This window comes from Felis catus, chromosome C1 (assembly GCF_018350175.1).
Source record: "Felis catus isolate Fca126 chromosome C1, F.catus_Fca126_mat1.0, whole genome shotgun sequence".
Classification (NCBI taxonomy): Eukaryota; Metazoa; Chordata; class Mammalia; order Carnivora; family Felidae; genus Felis; species Felis catus.
In genome coordinates, this window is record NC_058375.1 from 195,292,988 (window position 1) to 195,314,740 (window position 21,753).

Here is a 21,753-nt window from a genome sequence, read left to right on the forward strand (position 1 = left end):
TTCCCAAGGGGTAATCCACACATGGGCCATCCAGATGCTCTGTTTGAGTCTAAGGAGGTAAGTTCAAATCAGGTGGCAAGAAGGAAGAAACCCACTTGACATCCAGGTCTAAACAATAGGCTCTCTATCCAGCTTTACCAAGCATAAAGCAGATGTCATGAGCCCTACCTAATTTCCGAGTTCATTTCTCAACTGGATCAGAAGTCAAGGGGAAAGAGATGTGATTAACTCTTCTACATCCTAACAGAAACGAAATGAGTTGAATTCCACTCTCTTCCCATTCCATCTAGTTTTGTTTAAGTGACTGCTTTTACCTTGCATAGGTGGTAGCTAGAATAGTAATAGCAGGACACTGTCCATTCATTCATTCGTTCATTCATTCAACAAATATTTATTAAGCACCAACTATGGACCTGGCATTGTGTTAAATGCTGAAGATGCTCAGAATCAAAAGACAAAACATAGCCCCGCCTCCTTGGTGTTGTCTAGAAAAGTCAAATTGCTTAGATAGGTCTTCTTTCTTTCCCTCCTGCCATTTCTTCTGGTCTATCAACATTCTCTTCCTGTTCTCAGTGTTTCGCCCAAGCACACTGGTAGCATTTGAACCCTATACTTGTTTCAAGCCTGTATCTTAGCCACTTAAGATAACCTACAGTGTAATGAAATCAACACAGTAAAAAGTGCAGTCAGAAAGGAAGTAGGTGATACTCTGGCAGTTCTCTGTCTAGTGCTCACTGTGAAGGGCTCTAATAAACCCAGTGTGGATCCACGCCCTTTTTTCCTTCCACTTGCCTTGGCAGCGCTGGCTGCGAGGCACAGGTGCTTCTCATGAAGGTGAAGGACACTTGGCTGGGGCTCAAATTAGACACTGAAATGCTGGCTCTCATTGAAAAGTTACGTAATAAAAAGATGAAGTTGCAAAGAAAAGATACCTGGCCAGAGTGATTCCTTTCAAATAAGTCTGGTATCAGCAGAAACTAAGCCCCACGTGCTAAAGCTGTAGCTCAAAGGCTATACATTTGGCAGATCAGAGGAACAGCATCTTGAAACACTTTAATGACTTGCATTTAGAGCGCAAGTTAATATTACTCCAGGGATTATGCTGCATATCCTCTTATTTAAAATGTTATCTAATACTTGAAAAGGGGAAATATATGCTGATCTTAGCCTCATTAACTTTGTGAGTTGGTTATAGAAGATTGGGTTATGTCTTTTAGAACTAAAGCCCCTAGAGTCCTGTAGTCCTGTGTGTGTGTGTGTGTGTGTGTGTGTGTGTGTGTGTGTGTTCAAGTGTGAGCTGATCATCATTTCCCTTAGGAATCATCATAGTTAAGACTGGGAAAAAATGAAATTAAATGAGGGCTAGCACTTTCCCTCATTCTTTCTTAAAGACACTAGTGAGATCAGCTATCTCTTGGGTTTACTTAACTTTTCTACTATGCTATCTGCAAGGGAAGCAATCTTTTCTCCTAAATGCTTATTTCTAACACAAAAATACCTCATCTGCTCATTTAATTCTCTGTAATACCAATTCCTCACCAGTGCTTTATAATTTCTATTTTATTAAGGTACTTTAAAATCTCTTCCTCCCTGGAAGCTACCTGGAATGAAAACCAGAGCAGCCCAAAGACAGGTGCCATCAGGCTCTCGAATGAGTCCCAACAGATTCCAGGACACCACCTAGGACCACTTAGTAGCTGGCCATTGGGTATGATCTTAAGGGGACTCCATGCTTGTCATTTTTCCGTACTGTCTGCTGCTATGTGCACAGGCATAAAGAGCAGTTCTTGATGGAGCACCTAAAGAACAGAAATGTTTTCCTTGCTTCACAAGCTGGGAGCACATTCTGTAAAGAACTCCTGGTAAGTCCAGCAGGAAAGGATTATGGCTAAGAGCGAACAATTCAGTGCTTATTGCTGGCACATGTCATACATCAGTATCACGATGCATTACACTTCAATGTACGAAATTCTATAAAGGATATTCTATAAAGGAATTCTATAAAGAACTATAAAGTTCAGTGAAAGGAACTGGGCCTGTTCATTTCAAATATTGCTTATTAACAGCTGTAACAGCTACCGATTATTTTCAGACTAACAGATACTTCATATGAGAAGATCCACAACAAGCGTTTTCAAATACAAGCAATTATGAGGAAAAGCTTCTGTTCTGGCCCAGTGAATTTTCTACCCTGAAACCATGCTGAATATATTAATTTAGGATTAGGAAGCATGGAAACAACTTCTATAGCACAATGCTGGAGATTTCATTTTCCTGGCTGCAAATGCCCATAAATCTTTCCACGGTTTGCTTTATGTCCGATCCCAAATAACTTCTTCCTATAGACTTTTAAATAGTTATTACTCTTGCCTGTCTAGCTCATGTTTCCCTCTTTCCTTCCAAATTCCTTTCATGTTTTATCCTAATTTTTTTCTAAAACACTTAAAACTCACTAGTCATTAGTCACCTCTAAAATGTTTGGACAGCACGAGTATCATCATGTTAACCACTGCTCAAGCGACCCCACCCTACAGCTCATGTGCACACATTCTCCATACGTGATACATCCTAAAATGTAGGGAGTGAACCCAGATGTAGAAGTGGAGAGTAAATACACACACAGGCACACACTCTCATGGGGTAAAGACAGGGCCTCTAAAGCCAGACTTGCTGAGCTGAAGCTTAAGTTTCTAATTTACTGGCTATGTAACCTGGAATAGGTACTCAGCCTTGCTTTGCTTCAGTTTTCTCATCTGTGAAATGGGGATACAAAGAGTATCCACACCACAGAACTGTTCTGAGATTTAGGTTAGTTAACGAATGCCAAGACTTAGAATGGTGTCCTGGCATATAACATTAGTTACTGCCATATGTGCGCACACACTGGATCCTGTCATTCAAATGTCAATCCCAGCAACGTTTTATTAATAGGCATCATTTTTAATCTTTACTTCTGTCCTTTATCAGTCAAATGATCATGAAACTGCATATTGATGATCCTCATTCCCTTGGGAACCAAAATTTACTCCATATATTTTATTATTAAATTACTGAATTCTTGTTTCTGAACATCAGTAATAAATTGTTAACTCTCAATTACTGCCTACAAAATTGATTATTCACAATACTTCATTCCTGGATAAGCATGAACCCCAGAGCAATGTATTACCGTAACTGCCTCAATGGCCAATATGAGACAGCTGCAGGTTTGAACAATTCTCCCCTCCTTTCTTTCCTAGGGTAAAGGCATCTTATTTCTGTGTTGTGAATAATAATAATTAAAAAAAAAAAAAAAAGGTAAAAGTCAGTTAAGCCTCTGACTTAGGCTCAGGTCATGGTATCACAGCTTGTGAGTTCAAGCCCCGCATCGGGCTCTGTGCCGACAGCTCAGAGCCTGGACTGCTTTGGATTCTGTGTCTCTCTCTCTTTCTCTCTCTGTGTCCCTGCCCCTCCCCCACTTGGGCTCTGTCTCTCTCACTCTCTCAAAAATAAACATTTAAAAAAAAAAAGGTAAAAGTCAGGAATACAGACTGTAAAACTGCACTGTGACACACACAGCATGTAAATATGTAGGCTTTAGTGAAAATGATGCTTGAATCCTATTAAAAGCCTACACTGACCGTTCTCATCACTGTGTTATATATATCCTCTGCTTCCATTTTGTAATAAAAGCCAAGATAATTTCAGTTGTAAACTAGTTTGTAAAGGCAATGTACTTTCTAAAGCAATGACTTGCTACTTTTAAATTTTTATTTATCCTGTACACATCACCCTTACCAATAAAGCATTATGCACACAGTGTTTTCTAAAGCATATATAACACAGGTACAGAAATTCTAATAAGTAGCTTGTCACTCTTAGTCTCAATTTTTCCTAAAAAAATAGAAAGTGGGAAAAAATGATGGGAGTCCAATTTTTCAGTTTTAAGTGCATATGTGATATTAAAAACACATGGGCACGGCACCTAGGTGGCTCAGTCGGTTAAGCATCCGACTCTTGGTTTTGGCTCAGGTCATGATCTCACGGTTTGTGATTTCGAGCCTTGCATTGAGCTCTGTGCTAGCAGCAAGGAGCCTGCTTGGAATTCTCTCTCTCCCCCTCTCTCTCTGCCCCTCCCCTGCACATGCTTTCTCTCTCAAAATAGATAAATAAACTTAAAAAAATAAAAGAACAAAACAAAACCACATGGGCTTCTTTACTAAAACTTTCATTTTCAAGATCAAGTGAGCAACTGAGGCAAATCCAGTGATAGCATGAATGAGGTATTATGAAGCTGGACAGTTTCCATTTGTAGCTTTTTATAGTCACGAAGCAGAAACACAGACATATGACTATGGGGTTTACTATGGATTAATGCAGGGTACAAACAAATTAAGAATTTTATAACCCTGTGACAAGCAAGCCGGAGTTTGAGAGGATGTGGAAAGGAGAGGCAGGTAACGTTTCAGTCACGCTGAGAAAACGCTAACATCTCCCAGTCTTTAGAACCAGTTGCAGCCCCTTTCTTGATAGAAGTTACACTTAGCTCTAGAAAAATTACTTATGAATTGGCATTCCTATCATACTTGCTTTCAATGGCAGGTTTTATGAAAGGACTATTACTTATTGAAATGAAAACAAAATTAAAATAAAAGTGTTTTGAAACAAACTCCAAATGTGAGTCTCCCTAGACACCCAGAGCAGGCAAAATATTGTTTAGGAAACTTCAAAATATTTTAAAGATAAAAATTCCCTCCAAATTGGCAGACATTAGAGATCTTTCTATAGGTGGAAAAAAATTAAGGCTCATTGTCCAAATGCTTTGTGCAAACAATAAAAAAAATCATTTTTCTTGTTATATAGGACTTATAGCAGAGATTACTAGGATCTTACCCCAAATCCACTTAACCCCAGCTAACAGACTACGTTTACTATCCTTCCTGACAGGAGTGACCATGTGACTATGTTCCAGACAATGAAAAGTAGGTAGAGTTGAAATGTTGAGTGGGGCTTCCAGAAAGTCCTTTAAAAGGGGACGAGGGAAGCTTGTTGGATGAGAGGGCTCAGTTGGTTAAGCTTCCGACTCTTGGTTAGGCCCAGGTCATGATTTCACAGCCATGGGATAGAGCCCTGCATTGGACTCCATGCTGACCGCACAGATCCTGCTTGGGATTCTCTCTCTCAGCCCCTCTTGGCTTGTACTCTCTCTCTTAAATGAATAAATAAACTTAAAAAAAATAAATAAAGGAGAGGAATGCATTCTTTTTTTTTTTTTTTTGCCTCTTTTTCCTTTCTGCAGCCTGAAAGGCTGATGTAATGCATTAATCTTCAGCAGTGATCTAGCCAAGAGGTAGACGCCAGTGGCTGAGGGATGATAGAGCAGAAAGATATCCTGAGGCCATTATATCAACCCTGAACTGCACTGGCCTTCTTTTACAGAAGAGAAAAATAAACCTCTATCTTATTTAAGTCACTGTCATTTTGGTTTTTTCATATATGTGCAGCAGAACCTAACCCTATTCTAAATCCTAATTCTATCTGAATGAGCATGAACTATTAGATCATACTTCCACTGGGGAATGAAACTTAACAAAATAGGATGGTAACTTAAAGTTCTAATTAATAATAATCATAAAGTTCTCTCATACAAACTACATAATGATCACCAAATGCTCAATAAATACCAATGTTGACGAAGGTGATCAAGTTTTAAAGCTTTTCTGTAATAAATTAGTGTTTCCCAAAGTAATATAATTTGGACAAGTTAGCAACAAGAACAAACAACAATTAATATTTATAAAAAATATGACACTAAATTTTGGGAACAAGTTAAAGAAAACAGAATCCTTATTTTCTAAAAAGTATCCCTCTTTGGAAGACAGAAAGGGGAATACAAAGAGTAACATACAAATTAATACATAATTATGTAAACACTGGTTTGACACACAACACCAAGTGTGTTTATTACCTTAAAATATTTATGAATCCACTTAATGGCAATAAAATAGCAATAATGAAGAGATGATACTTGGTAAGACAGAACAATGGGAAGAGAAGGTACTGACATGATTTCTTGTGTCAAATTAACATTACGTAGTTTCTTATGCAACTCAGAGTTTTATGCGTCTGAACACTGGCAAGGGAACAAAAGCATTTTACTTACGAAAACATTGGAGGAGACAGTCCATTTTATGTGGGAATAATGGCTTTTTAACAGTGCTCAATTAGCAGACATCAGGATCCCTTCCCTCCAAAGCCATTAGCAAATTTATCTAGAAGATTTTATGCTACATCATAAAACAACCCAAACTGCTTAGTATGCCAATTTGCCTAAGACACTTGCCATATAAGCTGCTTTCAGGAGCCAGCAGTAAGTATCATAAATACTTAAAGACAAAAAGTTGAAGGATATTGGCATTCAAAGGAGATGACACTGGAAACTCATACTGCCAAAACATTTAGCCACACTTGCATTTTGCTTGGAGTGGAATTCCTTTTCTATTTCCTCTTCTATTTAACCTTTAGTATCTCATTCAGCCCCAGCAGTAGAGGGCCTGACTGGTTTTTCAACATTGTCAAAATACTAATTCAAACCTGAAGTCAATCCCCACTTCTTTTCTCCCTAAAGCAACGTACCTTATAATATGAAATAATAATAGCTCACCTGAATGAGTGAGTAGGACAGAGATTTCAGTCATTCTTTTTGTAGTCAGGGAATTAAATCTAGCCATCTGTCTTACTCTTTTTTTTTTTTTTTTTGCCAGGAATAACAAAATAATAGAAACTCCAAATATATTGGGAAAAGATCTGTAAGTGTGGGCTTTAGATGTGGAAATCAAGAGGAAAGCTAAAGATAACCACACATTGTACTTGTTCTATTTTGCTCAAATACTTGTAATTTTTTTTTAATTTTTTAATTTTTCTAAAGTTTATTTATTTTGAGAGAGAGAGAGAGAACATGAACAAGGCAAGGGCAGAGAGAAAGGGAGAGAAAATCCCAAGCAGGCTCCCCTCAGTCAGCGTGGAGCCTAACGTGGGGCTGGCTGATCCCATGAACTGTGAGATCATGACCTGAGCCAAAACCAAGGGTTGGACACTTAACCAACTGAGCCACCCAGGAGCCCCAATTCTCACAATTTTAAATAAAAAATAGTAATGTTCATTTAAATGAGAAATGTTGTTACAACTTTCTTCTTGAAGCAAAATACTTTCACATTTATTCTCATTTTCAATAAACCTGGTATTAAGCTTCTAAAATCCCCCGGAAGTATAAAACGAAGCTAAGAAGGCAGGCCGAACATTAACTAGTCCATTCCTTTTATTTTAGAAAATAATGACCTTAAATATCCTTAACAGAATTTTATTCTGATTTTTATCTGCCTCCCCGCCCTCATAAGGACAGAATCACTTGTCATTACTAAAAGGTTTGCTATTAGTAAATTCCTGCCATAGAAAAACTCTCCAAGTGCAGTCCACAGAGGACTATATACATCAGGACCACTGAGGCTTGCAAAATGCATATTCCTGGGCCTCACTCAAGACCTGCTAAACTGATATCTCCACTGTGAGGCCCAGGAACCTGCATTTTCATGACAAGCAACACTGCCTTGAAATCTAATTCCTTGGGCTGAAAACTTGTTCCTCCTTTTGCCTTCTTTTCTGAGTAACTGGAAAACAGGGAGTCTCTAAACCGTGCTTCTTCAAGATTATAAAGCCGTCTTTCTGTCTCTCTACATCAGTAAACTCAAGTTCTTCAGCGTTCCTTCTTTGGTTTCTCTCTCTCTCACTTCCTTGAAACCTATATACTATTTCTTCCCAAACTTTGTCCATGTCTCAATGACCAGCAAAACAGTGAATGCAAACCAACTAACGATGACTATCTGGAAGGATCAGTTCAAGCAATCTATGGTTCACGCTGTGTTCGTGTACGATCCCTGTTTGTTTCCTGTGGATAAATTGCCTTTATTTCTGTCTCACATGTTGTATTCTGAGATGCTTCCCAGCTCTTCCCACTGAAATTCCATCTCCAAATTGACTATGTAATGCTAAGCATCATGTTTTCTTTCCACAAGCAGCTATCCAAATTTGTGTCAGGTATGACATATTCCATGAATATGCTTACCCTGCCCTAAATTCAGAGCACTGTTAAAAACCCAAAGATATCAAGGCTAGGCTGAGAGCACCGCATTCTCCCGGAAGCAATTACTCATATACAGATGCAGTAAGCACTTAAGGGCGTCCCATTCTCTCAGACAGCTCTCCAAAGGTAATGCTTTGGCTCTCCTCTGTAATGCTTATGCCAGCTCACGGTCAGCACTTCATACCTGTCCAGCCAGTGTAAACAGTGCTATCCCGAGGGTCTGCTGACTTTAGGCCTCTCTCCATTTGCTGAAGAAGCTCTCGAATCTTATTGTTCAAGCGTTGTGAGAACTCGGGAGTTAGCTGTAGGTATTAAAGGGAAAACAAGTATCAAAAAATATGGACCACTCAACTTCCCAGACTATAGGCTATCAAAAATAGGAGGGTACTTCATTTCCACTTAGGTCACATTTTTTTTTTTTGCCTGGGAGAACTGGACAATTATTTTATTCTTAACAACAAATTAATAAAACTTTAAAGTGCTACTATATTTTCCTACTCAAGGCAGGAAATACTTTTGTTGCAACTTAAATGTTTTACATAAAATTTGTAAATAAATGCTAAAATAGACTGCTGTAATTTCCACCTATTAGGGAACATCTGTTATTTAAACCAATATTTTTTATTATAATAAAAATCATTTTAATAAACTAAGCACAAATCATAAGATGTTTGCTATTTTCTAGCCATTCAAGCAGCAGCAATATTAATTTCCAAAAGAAACACTCTAGTTGTTTTTGTTATTTAAAAAATGAGGATAAACATTTATTAAAGTCCATCTGTGAAAAAATGGATAAACAATTTTTACAAATTGTAGAAGTAGGATAAGAAAATCAAAATAAATTCAGGGATATCAGGAGGCTTAGGCAGAGGAGAAAGAATATCAGACCTAGTATCAAAAAACCCGTGCCCAGCATAGTGCCTGGCAAAGGAGGGGCTTTGCCCAGATGAATAAGGCTGCCTATATCTTTATCTGTGATTGGCTGGGTGATCTCGCTCTACATATGACTTCTTTATGCTTCAGTTACCTCTATAAAGTCAGGATGATAATACCTGCCCCACCAATTTCAAAAAGTACTTTGAGGATCAAATGAAATCATGGGCCTTGGGTCTTTCACATTTCAGGGATATAAATGTTGATATTTTTAAAAAATTTAAGCAGTCCAAGGGTCTATAACAAGTAATTAGTTGGATATGGATTAAAAGCACACAATGGGGCGCCTGGGTGGCGCAGTCGGTAAAGCGTCCGACTTCAGCCAGGTCACGATCTTGCGGTCCGTGAGTTCGAGCCCCGCATCGGGCTCTGGGCTGATGGCTCAGAGCCTGGAGCCTGTTTCCGATTCTGTGTCTCCCTCTCTCTCTGCCCCTCCCCCGTTCATGCTCTGTCTCTTTCTGTCCCAAAAATAAATAAACGTTGAAAAAAAAAAATTTAAGAAAAAAAACAAAAAAAGCACACTAAAGTGGGGGCTGTGGGTTAGTGACATCCATATGAAGGCCCACAGATGCTGGGCAAACTGTGAGGCCCACACAATCATTATGTTATTCATCCTACAGGCAACTGAAAAACATTTTGAAAGTTCTGTATACACTGAATCATGAAGTGTCTTAAAAGGTCACTTTAATGTACCCCTCAACAATTTTAGGAACCTGCTGTGATTTGCAGACTTGGACTTTACAAAGCAGTAAAATTTCAAAAAGGGGAATATCGCATGATTACAAACATTTCATTTCACCATGTAAGGATTATAAACAAACCTAACTACTACCTGTTAGCATCATAATTTCATTTTTTAAAAAGGGCATCTCAACACTGAAAAAAGTAAGACAGTATCAGAATTATTATAAAAGATATAAGATTTTACTTCTGAAGAGCATCTCTGATAAGGCAAACCAGACTATCAACCATATCTGGATTATTTATCCTGAAGCACCACTATGATCCCTTATTTTATACTCTGAAGAAGAAACCACATTTTTGACAGACACACTCCCATTATTTAACAATTTCTGCCAAGAGCTTAAGATTTCAACAAGTCTTGAAAATACATTTAGTAAGATAAAATATACTTCAGTATTAATATAAAAGGTCTATAAATCTCAACTAGATAGAAGAGTGCATCTACATGAGAACATGTCATTTTCTGTTCATAGATCACGGATAATTTATCGTCTTGCCTGGCCTTACTCTGAGCCCAAGAATGAGAACACCTCAATCTCAGGAAGGGAAGTCACTTCCTATTTGTCATATAACTGCATTTAATAAAGGTAACCTGCCTGAGAAAATTGATTGTTTGTGGCAGACCACAAAATTATTCAAACTCTAGCAATAATTTGCAGAGTCTCCAAAAGCCCCCCCCCCCCTTTTTTTTTATAGACACAAGAAAACAGACCAATTCCTAATTAGAAGGTCTGTGTTAACAAATTAAGGAGGACAGATCTCCAGGGTCTGAACCTTGATGTTCGACGTTAAACAATTTTAGAACTGGTATGCTCGTTTCTTTCTGGAATCTCTCCAAAACCATGTGTTAGGTGATAAATCACTTTATTTTTGGACCAGAGTTTAAATTTATGAATACCTTTTTTTCTCCCGTGGAAACAGTTAAATTGGTAAAAGCATTTAATTTATAAACAGTCTGAATAGCAAGCTGTATTTTACTGAAGGCTTGTGTCGTTTGGATAAATCCTCAAACGTTCTCTTTGCCAAGTTAGCATGAAACAGCAGGTCTTTCTCCAACAAGACCAGACAAAATACTTGAGCTTCAGGATCGGCAAAGCTAGACAGAACACAGGTCCAAATGGCCAAAAGGAAGCCATATGACGTCAAGATTGTTCTAAGAAGCTTTGCTTGGGTAGTTCAATTTTGGTCTAAAAAAAATCGACTGACTCTAGATTCATACATACTTTGGTACTCTTCTATCCTGCAACTCTTCTCCATCTACTTCATCCCTCCCACTTGCATTACTGATGATTATGTTAAGTTAATCCATAGTGACAAGTGTTTTAAGGAAAGAACCAAGAGAGCCACATAGAGTTGACTTGGCAGATACAAAATCTCTAAGGCCTTTATACATGTGAAATGCTTTGCGCATGATGAGTTTAGAAGGAATAAACTGGTAGAATTAAAAGTGTGTGCACTTCAAAGAGATCACTCTTCCAACCTAATGCACTCTGATTTCTCAACTAGGTATTCTTAAAAAGAACTGTATTCCCCCTTAACAATTACATTCACTCAAAGAGGCATAAGAAAACACAGGCCTCTGGTATCTTACATCCAGCTTCTCTTTTGCTCAGTGGCTTATAAAGTGCTAACCATTAATTTACTGTTTTTTTGTTTGTTTGTTTTGTTTTTGCTTTCCAGCTGTGGGGGTGTTCTGCAGCGTGGCAACAGTAGGAAGAATTTCAGGCCTATGTCCCTAATTTCTCTTAGCACTTTCGGTTTAAAGATGTCTTTACCACACTCTCCAATTTACACTCGTCATTTACCCTGCCCGTATATGTGTACAAATATAAAGCAATAACATGGCACATGTGACATACCACCAGGACTCCTCCCTTCTTAAAAATGCATAGCAAAATCGAACAAAACTGCAAAATTACATGGAAAACGCCATATTCGTCATTTTTGTAATTTAAATTATCAATGACTGAGGTTATTTCAATTATAAATTATTAGTAACAATGACTTTTACAAATGTTAAAACTCAAATTGCATATTTTGACATGTATTTGATATATTTATCTTCCAATTATATATACATATTTTAAAAGGGGATGCTCATCCCTTTCTTTCAGGCAAAACTGAGCTCCTTTCTGAACACCAGGGCCTGGATGGAGGTAGGGATGCAGGCAGATGTATCCCAAACTCACCCTCCCGGCAGAATCAAAGTAGCCTTCGGCCAGGGATTTGTTAAAATCGGCATAAGGATTCGGGAAGGCCCTTTGAGCCATGACGCCGGAAGCGAGCCTGCAGAACAGGGGAAAAAAAAGAACCTAGGTTGAGACAGGGGCCTCGGCCGAGTTGCCAGGGCAGGGGCAAGCCGCCGGGCAACACCTTCCTTGCAGCTCCTGGGACACCCCGCGGTCTTGGTGGTCTGAGTGGACCCCGCGCCGATCGTGGCCCGGCTGCAAGGGCGCTGCACCTCCGCGAAAAGGCTGTCAGGGCCCCGCGCCCACAGCGATGAAGGGACCCCGTTTTGCACCCTCCGTTCCCACTCCCGCGATTTGAAGCTACGGCACAGCGTCCAGACGCCCAGCCAGGCCTCGGCCTCTCACCCAGCAGCCTCGGACACCAACAGAAGCCACGCTTTCACCGCCCACTTCCTGCCAGTCGGACCAATCAGAACCTTCGGCACTCTGGAGGCCCGCCCTCTTCTCGCTTACAGTTTATTAAAGAGACAGGAGTGTGATTTCTAAAAGCTATAAGGGTGATTTAATTCCTGGGTACTTCGGATGCGGACGTACCTTAGGGTAACGTGCAATTGTGCCCCATATTTCCTGCCTTTCTTCTCTCTTAATATTTGTTTATTAAAAAAATAATTCAGGTCCACATGATTCATAAAAATTAGGAATGTATGTGTAGAAGAAAAAAGACTGCCTTGAGATCTGAACATATTCGTATTTCTACTGCTCAGACTGAATAAAACAGGGAGGATAATGTCTCTCCAGAGACCTTCCAAACTTTTCCTTTTGTTTCTAAAAAACAAACAAACCCCCAAAACCCAAAGAGACAAAATAAAAAACAAAACAAAACAAAAAACCCACTGCCACCATTAGCTTCATCAAGGACAGAAAACAGGATTATGTTGAAGAGCTGTAAAAAGAGTCTTTTGGGGATAATTGATAATTTAACCTCCAAGGTACTGAAGAAGAGATGTGAATGCCTAAGGGACAAGCTGTCAAATGGCAATTAACACTTCAAGGAAAATGCATGAAAACACAAATCACAGCTCTTAAGAATTTTGATCTGCTCATTAGCCTAAATTGGACTGTAACACTGTGTACCCGAGTACTTAAAAAAATTAACGAAGTCCAACAAAGCAGGACATCCATAACTTCGAAATTCAATGTTTTAACTGTCTCCATTATCTGAAAATCAGTCCTTTCATTTACACTTAAATCCCACCTGGTACACATTGGGCCAGTTCTGTTGCTCAGAGAATTTTGGAGTTCAGTTTAAAAAGTCAGATACAGTCACTCTCTCTGCTCTTTGCCTTTCTCTGGTTTCAGTGGAGGACTCTCAAGCATCAAACATCCAATGACTGAAGCTCAATCACCACCCCACTGCCACCTTGGCTTCTGACCCCCTCTGGCTCAGTCTGTTTTTTAACTGTTACTTCTAAGACATTTGTTAGCTCCTTCACCTAATTCATGAAGATTTAGTAGAGGCCCTCAGTGAATCTCAAATTGGATAGCCTTCCTATTTTAATAGATGGGTGTGTGGGGGAGCAACTCATAAGGAAGAAGAGGAAAGGGAGTGAGAGGCACTTTATCAATTACTTTTCTTGAATTATTAATGGCTTACTATCATTTTATCTCATTCACAGTCTTTGTATGAGCAATTAAAAGCAGTGTGGTATTTAATAGATTAATGACTACTACGGGGAAAGAGGCAAACTAAGACTGTTGATTGTGCTTGAGCAGAAATAAAAGAAGAGTAGAAGCGGGCAACGATGGAAGGAGAGTAAGTAGGAGAGTAGGATGGGAAAGGGGAAAGGAGTATCTTGGTCAGCTTGAAGGACAGCCTCTCAAAGACCGAAGAAGTAAATGGAAAAATGCAGTGAGGATGTGTAGAGACTATAGGGGTTCCCAATCTCAGCACTACTGATATTTGGTAAGGGATGCTTCTCTGTTGCCTGTCTCGTTCATTGCAGTATGTTTAGCAGCATCCCTGGCCCCTGCTCACTAGGTGCCAGTAGCACCCAATCCCTGAGTGGTGACAACCAAAAACTTTTTTACAGACATTGCCAAATGCCGACTATCCCTGGGAGGAGGCGACAAATTACCCCAGGGATTGTGAATACAGAGATAGTATAACCAAAAGTGTTTAATAAGATTAGGCAACTGTCTGGTTAATTCCAGTATCCTCATTCAAGACTTAGGTTGCTGGAATAATGTGCTGAAAAATACAGGAGGAACTTGGGGAGAGGTTTTGTTGTATGTGTGTGTGTGTGTGTGTGTGTGTGTGTGTGTGTGTGTATTTAAATCTCAGGTGCAGAAACGAGCTAATTATACTCCTTGGTTTTTAGTATAACATTATTGGTGCATACAAGACTCTATTCTAATTTTTCTCTTAGTTCCCAGTTCCCACCCATTCTTCTCCTCTAGAAGGCAAACACCACAATATGTTTAATTTATATATCCTTTGGAAAATATGGGTTTTGTAGGAATGTCCTTTAAAGACTTTTTTTTAACATTTATTTATTTTTGAGAAAGAAAACGTGTATGTGCGAGTGGGGAAGGGACAGAGAGAGAGAGAGACAAAGGATCTGAAGCAGGCCCCTTGCTGTTAGTGCAGAGCCCTGCTTATGGTTCAAACTCAGGAACCCTGAGATCATAACCGGAGCCGAAATCAAAAGTCGACTTCTTAACCAACTGAGCCACCCAGGCGCCCTCGTATGTGTTTTAATAAATGGAATAGTGCTGCAAATACTCAACAACTTGTGATTTAGATCTCTGTTGCTCTATATACAGTTGGTTGTATTAGATAATGTATAATATCTTCATAGTTGTCTCCACCTCGTTTTACTTATCCTTTCCCCTAAGGATGGGCATTGTTTCTCACTTCCACATCATAGATAATACAGCCAGGTAAATCCAGGCACATCTTCTCAATCTGTATGTGAGAATTCTTGAGATATATACCATAGTCCGCCCTCATTGGTGGTTTCTTTCTCCGCAGTTTCAGTTCCCCATGGTCGACCTTTCGCTGGAAGCAGATGATCCTCCTTGTGACAAATTGTCAGAAGCTCAATAATAGCCTAATGCTACCTCATGATGCCTACGTTGTTCACCTCACCTATCTCACTGTGCAGGCATTTTATCATCTCACATTATCACAAGAAGAAGGGTGAGTATACTGTGATATAGTACAATAAGATATTTTTTAGGGACTCCTGGGTGGCTCAGTCACTTACGCCTCCAACTCTTGATTTTGGCTCAGGTCATGAACTCATGGTTTGTGAGTTCGAGACCCACATTGGGCTCTAGGCTGACAGTGTGGGGCCTGCTTGAGATTCTCTCTCTCTCTCTCTCTCTCTCTCTCTCTCTCTCTCTCCCTCTCTCTCTCTCACTGCCTGCCCACCCCTTCTCGCTCGCTCTCTATCCCTCTCTCTCAAAATAAATTAATAAACGTACAAAAAGAAAAAAAATTAAAAATAAGATATTTTTAGAAAAAGATACCACATGCACATAACTTTTATTACAATATATTTTTATAATTTGTCTATTATTATTGTTGTTTATCTCTTACCATGCTTAAGTTATAAATTGAACTTTGTGGGGCGCCTGGGTGGCACAGTCGGTTAAGCGTCCGACTTCAGCCAGGTCACGATCTCGCGGTCCGTGAGTTCGAGCCCCGCGTCAGGCTCTGGGCTGATGGCTCGGAGCCTGGAGCCTGTTTCCGATTCTGTGTCTCCCTCTCTCTCTGCCCCTCCCCCGTTCATGCTCTGTCTCTCTCTGTTCCAAAAATAAATAAAAAAAGTTGAAAATAAAATTTAAAAAAATTGAACTTTGTAATAGATATGAATGCCTAGGGGGAAAAACATAGTATATGTAGGATTCAGTCCTATCTGTGGTTTCAGGCATCCACTGAGGATCATAGCTTCCACAGATAAGGGGGGACTACTGTACCCATTGCTGAATCAAAGGACATCTTATACTTAGTTTCCCTAGTCCCTTTAGATTGCTTTCCAGAATATTGGACGAATCTATATTCCCTTCAATAGTATCTAATAGTTTCTGTCATTCCCATATCCTCTCCAACACTGGATATTATTTAGTGTTCTAGTGTTTGCAGTTTGTTTTTGAGAGAGAGATAACGAGAGTGAAGGAAGGGGGAGAGGGAGAGAGAGAGAGAGAGAGAGAGACAGAGGAGAGAGAGAGAGAGAGAGAGAGAGAGAGAGAGAGAGAGAGAGAGAATCTTAAGCAAGCTCCATGCCAAGCTCAGATCCTGACATGGGGTTTGATTTCCCCACCATGAGATCATGACCTGAACTGAAATCAAGAGTTGGATGCTTAACTGACTGAGCCAGCCACTCTGGTGACCCAAGTTTTTGCAATTCTAATGGACAATGTGGAAAAGTCATCGATGGTTAAACTTCCAGTATTTTTGTTGCTAAAGATGTTGATTGAGTTTTTCTTCATATACCTTTTAGACATCTGGCCTTTCTCTGAGATTTATTTATTCATATCCTTCACCCATTTTCCTCTTAGGTATTGCACTGTTTTCTTGTTGATTTGCAGGGGTTGTCTTTTGTTTTTGTTTTTGGAGGGGAGGATATTGCAGGTATCCTTTGGCTTTAGAATCTCCACTAATCTGTTAGCTTTTTCTAGGGTATCTTTCATTGAACTCTAATTCTTCATTTTAATGAAATTAAACCCATCCAACTTTGACATTGGGATTTGAGGATTTAGCTTCGTGTCCAAAAAGTCTTTCTCCACTCTGAGGCTACAAAGATGGCTTTCTGCATTTTATTTTCTTATATTTTAGATCTTTAACCTATCTGGAGTTTACTTTTGAATATAGCATAAGGCATGGATCCAAACTTGCTATGGGGAGTGTATAGAATTGTTTTGAAAGTTCAGATACAAAGTATGAACAAGTTCTCTCTTTGCTAGTTTGAAGAACCCAAAGAATCTCTCCCTAGTTCTGACTGAAAAGAAAAAACGTTTGGCATTGACATACCTGTGCTAGTCTTCTGGAGCTGTCATAACAAAGGGCCATCAGATTGGGTGGCTTAAACAACAGAAATTTATTGTCTCACAGTTCTGGAGGTTGGATATCCAACATAAAGGTGTTGGCAGGGTTGATTTCTTCTGAGGGCTCTCTCTTTAGCTTGCACATGGCTGCCTTCTCCTTGTGTCTTCCATATGGTATCTCTGTATGTCTGTTTGGTAATCTCTTCTTATAAGGAAACCAGTCCTAATACAGTAGGGCCCACTCTAATGACCTTATTCTACCTTACTTGCATCCTTAAAGGACTGTATCTCCAAGTGTAGCAACATGCTGAGGTACTTGGGAGTTAGGGCTTCAACATATGTATTTGGGGAAGGGGGAGGCAATTTAGCCCATAACAGTACTGTTTCATCTATGGCTGTGGTGGCTGAACACATCTGTGGTTAATATAGTTTTGACTGTTGACAACTTTTCAAGGACCATTTCATTTTTGATAAATCTAGAATAATTTATTTTTGGAAAACATATTATAGCGTTCCTTCTCCTAATTTGTAAATGTGCCTTGTGTAAACTCTCAGGAAATAATCATTGTATTATTGCCTTTAAAACAGAATACTCTAAAATTTGGTAATGTCAATGGTAAACTGAGAAAACGAGTGTCTTCTGAGGTCTCTTTCCTTCTGTTCTAAGACCTTAGTTTCAAAATGTTATAATGTGTACTAGTTAGGGTGAAAGTAAGTTATAGTTACAAAGAGGCTCAAAAACATGGCAGGGAAATAAACACATTTGTTTTTCTTTACTTTAGGTTAGCTTTGCTCCTTGTAGCCATTCAGGATCACAGATTCATTCCATCTTACTGTGTCACACTTGTCTGTAAGATCCATAGTGGTCACAGGCATATCTGTATTCCAGCCTGTGGGAAGGTCAGGGAAACACAGGGGTGCACATGCCTTCAGCTCCAGACCAGGAATCCATTGCTTCTCACACGTTATTCCACGGAGGATTAAGCCACCTCTAGCCTCCCAGCAGCCTGTGAAATAGTCTTCTGCTGAGCTGCTGAGTGTCCAGCCACAATGCAAGAGGACTGCTTTTGGTGGCCAGTTACTGGCTCCAATGCATAATGGCAGTTCTAGTAACTGCTACTACGTGTATCTGATCGAGGGCATAGCATGCTTACATTTCTGTGGTATTTCCTCTGCTTCTGACCTCCCAGCAACTACACATTCTCTGTTTCCTCCTCCAATTTCCCTAGAGCTTTCTTGGCAACTAGGTCATTGACCTTTGGTAGAAGGTGGATCATAAGACTCCATAGTCTCTCTTTTTTTCTAGAAAATTCTCCCCCTTCACAAAACAAAACTCATGCACAAAATTTGGCAAATGGCTGTTGCTTTTTACACTTTTCTCCTCAGTATTGCATCTGTTGTGGAGAGTACCCTATTTCCTTTTCAGCTCAAAGAAGCATAAAGCAAGAGTTATCTAAGCTTGAGTTTAAAATCACCATGCTGTTGGTTTAACATCCAGCTGGGACTTTTTAATACTGAAACAATTTCCTATTTCATTCATAATAGAGAATTCATGGATTGACAGGAGCTATTGCCAGTGAAAGAAACAAGATCATAAACACACATACACCATGCACACTGCAGTATACTTTTAATTTCCCAGAGATAGTATTTCCTATGGTGCTGGCAGCGTTTCCTCCCTCCCTTGTCAGGACTGTTATTAGTGTGCTGACAGATTCTTTTCTCTAAATGTACCTGCTGGGTGAGAGCCGCTCTCATGTGAAACACAGGTGTGCTGGGGTTTTCTTAGGAGATGAAAGACCGTGGAGTACGGAAAGCCGGTAAAAAATGTATAAACATTTAAACTGTCTTTTCCTCTCGACACTTAATATTTGAGAAGGGATCTTGATCAACCGTGTTAGCCCATGTCTTTACAAGCAAAATGAAAAAGGAACTTTCCCCTTTGTTGTTGAAAATATGTACCTACATTGCATTGTTGAAATTATGCGGGTCCCCGTTTCTCTCTATGCTTAAAATGCGTGATGAAGGTAGAAGTGGAAAGTATCCCTTACCAGAGCAGACTTCTTGCAGCAATGAGTCATTAATCAGGAAGATTACATTTTCTCCCATCCCCAGTCAACCATATAAAACTCACCTATGGAATGGAGATGATGTATTGCCAAAGCCCCATAAAACAGTGCCCCATTTTGAGGTATTTTTTTGGCATATCTGGCAGTCCTGTTTCCTGGCAGGGTAAGGTAACCAACAGAGAGACACTGTGGCCCAGACAGTCTCTCTTTTAAGCTTCAGAATTGCCTCACAGCAGGTACCTTTCGATTATTTAAAAGAGAAACTTCAAAATTTTCTGACTTGCTCGGTAGCCACGTTTTCCGTGCTTCTTTTTTCCTTCCTATTTGCCACGAGAGGCAAGAGTTCAAATGTGACGGCGAGTAACTACAGGAGAAGATTAGCTTATGATAAGAGTTGGGGGAAGCTGCACCTGTAGAGCAATGTGACTTGAGGAGTATAACTTCGATCTGGAAGGAAACTTGAGGAATTCAGCTGCTGCCATGTAGGATCATCTGGAACCGATCACATTACTGGTCGACCTATGGCTGCGGTGTAGACAAGAGGGGCTGTAGCCATGAGGAGGAGCTGGCTTCTCTGCCAACGTCCTCCAAACCTGGGTTGAGCCTTAAAGCTGGGGGCCAGAGCAGCTCTCGGAGTTGGCACAGAAAGCAGGGATCAAATGCTCAGGCTTAACTTTCTGCCCCCTGGGGGACGGGACTTGGAGTCCAAAGGGTTATACAAAACTTTTTGCCCTGGTAATTTTAAGTTCTACAGTAGTATTGCTGATATATTATGACACCTTGAGAGCTTATTAAAGATACAGATTTTCAGACTTCACTGCCAGAGGTTTTGATTTAGAAAGTTTGGGTTGAATCTGTATTTTTAAAAAGCATCTTCTCCGTATGATTGTCTTTCTGACTAAACTTTGAAAAATAACTGGTAAGACACACACACACAGAGAAAGAGAGAGAGAGAGAGAGAGGGAGAAAATCTTGAATACAAAAACTATGGTGCTAAATGGTAACAAGTAAATTCTGTGAATTATCATAATATCCAGTTTATATTTGACATGTTATTGTTCCTCACGTATTTCCTGGGCTACTGTTAAAAAACAAAAGAAAAAAAAAGAAGGAAGAGAAATGTCTGTTTAACCTATCACAACCTCTACTTATGGGTAGCTATTTCACCTGAGATCCTTCTGGAAAAGGAGCATCCATACTCCTTTTGGCGGCTGATTAGGGATTTTAATATCCTCATACTTGTAGGAGCTCTTTGTTGGATGTAGCCTAAATATCTCTCAACCAGAAGTTTAGAAATGTTTTGAACAAGGTGGAGAGCAACTCGTCAGGACACGTCTTTTTGAGTTGCAAAACTTTAACTCGATTTTCTTCAGGCAGAATTGTTCCATTGTACACATTTTCATCATGGGGCCTAACTCAAAGCTCTTTAGTAAAGCCCTGGTCCTGAAGCCCAGGGGCCAGGCAGAGTAGTGCTGAGGGTTGTTTTTTCATCTTCTTAACCCTGTCTCTGGAGAACATCTAATGACCGGTCATTTGGGGGAAGTATAAGCGCCCAGAACCCTTGCTTCAATCTGGGATCAATCTGAAGGGCCACCTTAATCTAGAGCTGCCCATGGGACTGGCCGGGTCCTCTGCTGCAACTGCATTGCCATCAGCTTCTCCCACTGCTCAGTCTGCCACTCTCCTTTACCACCCTCATTCCAGAGGGGCCTTGCAGTAACCTCCTACACGCAGCCCCTCTCTCAGGGTCAGTTTCAAACGACCAAGCTTAAAGCAGGACCTATGACTGTCTTTGCTTGCTTTAAATCCTTACTCTGTAAATGAATCCTACCCTATACAAACACACACACAAAAAGTACATTGAAACACATCTTTGTCGCTACTTACAACTTCTGGACATGAAGTCTAATTCAAGTATATTCTTCACCTTCTACCCTCTCATGTCCTCAAAGAGTCTATACATTGCTTTCTCAGAAGAATCTACTGAATAACATGTCACTCTGCTTGCCTTTCGTGTGGCCCTAGCTGTAGCGATGCTCCAAACCACCACCTCTTTGCTGCTTCGAGCTTATGGTCATCTCTCCCTTGCCCTCTGCCCTTAGCCATTTAGATATTCGGCAGGAGGGTTTGCACTCCGGTGACTTACAAGTAGCTTACAAATCATAGGTGGATCCTGATATATAACAGATTGAATTTGAATCATCTGAATTTTGTGGCAGCTCCATAATTTATACATGGGAGTGGCTGAGGCAGCTGTCCCATGGGGCGGGACACAGAACAGGATTGTTTGGACACGCATGTGCAAAATGCTTCACATAAAACAGAAGAGCATCAACTGTGCGATTTAAGTTACAAGGGATGAGGAAGTGGATGGAAATTACACCATGTTCCTCCAAGCCACTTCCTGGCAGCTGCATTCTTTGAATGACCTGCTGTCTTTGTGTTTAAGATCATCTTAGGTGTTAGTTAGTACATCATGATGCCCCCATGCCCCCTTTAAAGCTAAGTCTGATTTCTCTTTTTTAGTTTTCTTTCCTCCACAGTTTGTCTTTCTTCATTCAAGAGTTTGGATAGTAAATTTACCTTTACACATGTTTGTGCTCCCAGCTATATGTATCAATTTGTAAAAAGCCAAATGGAGAACAGTTTA

The 21,753-nt window shown here is 39.9% G+C and overlaps 1 long non-coding RNA gene across 1 annotated transcript in view; it reads left to right on the forward strand.

Annotated features, from left to right (window-relative positions):
• The first annotated feature begins 12,383 nt into the window (after positions 1–12,383).
• LOC123379261 overlaps positions 12,384–21,753 on the forward strand; it is a 35,902-nt gene continuing 26,532 nt past the window's right edge. The window contains exons 1-2 of the long non-coding RNA XR_006583515.1: positions 12,384–12,585; positions 15,017–15,184. This is a non-coding gene — a long non-coding RNA (uncharacterized LOC123379261). The remainder of the gene's footprint in view (positions 12,586–15,016; positions 15,185–21,753) is intronic.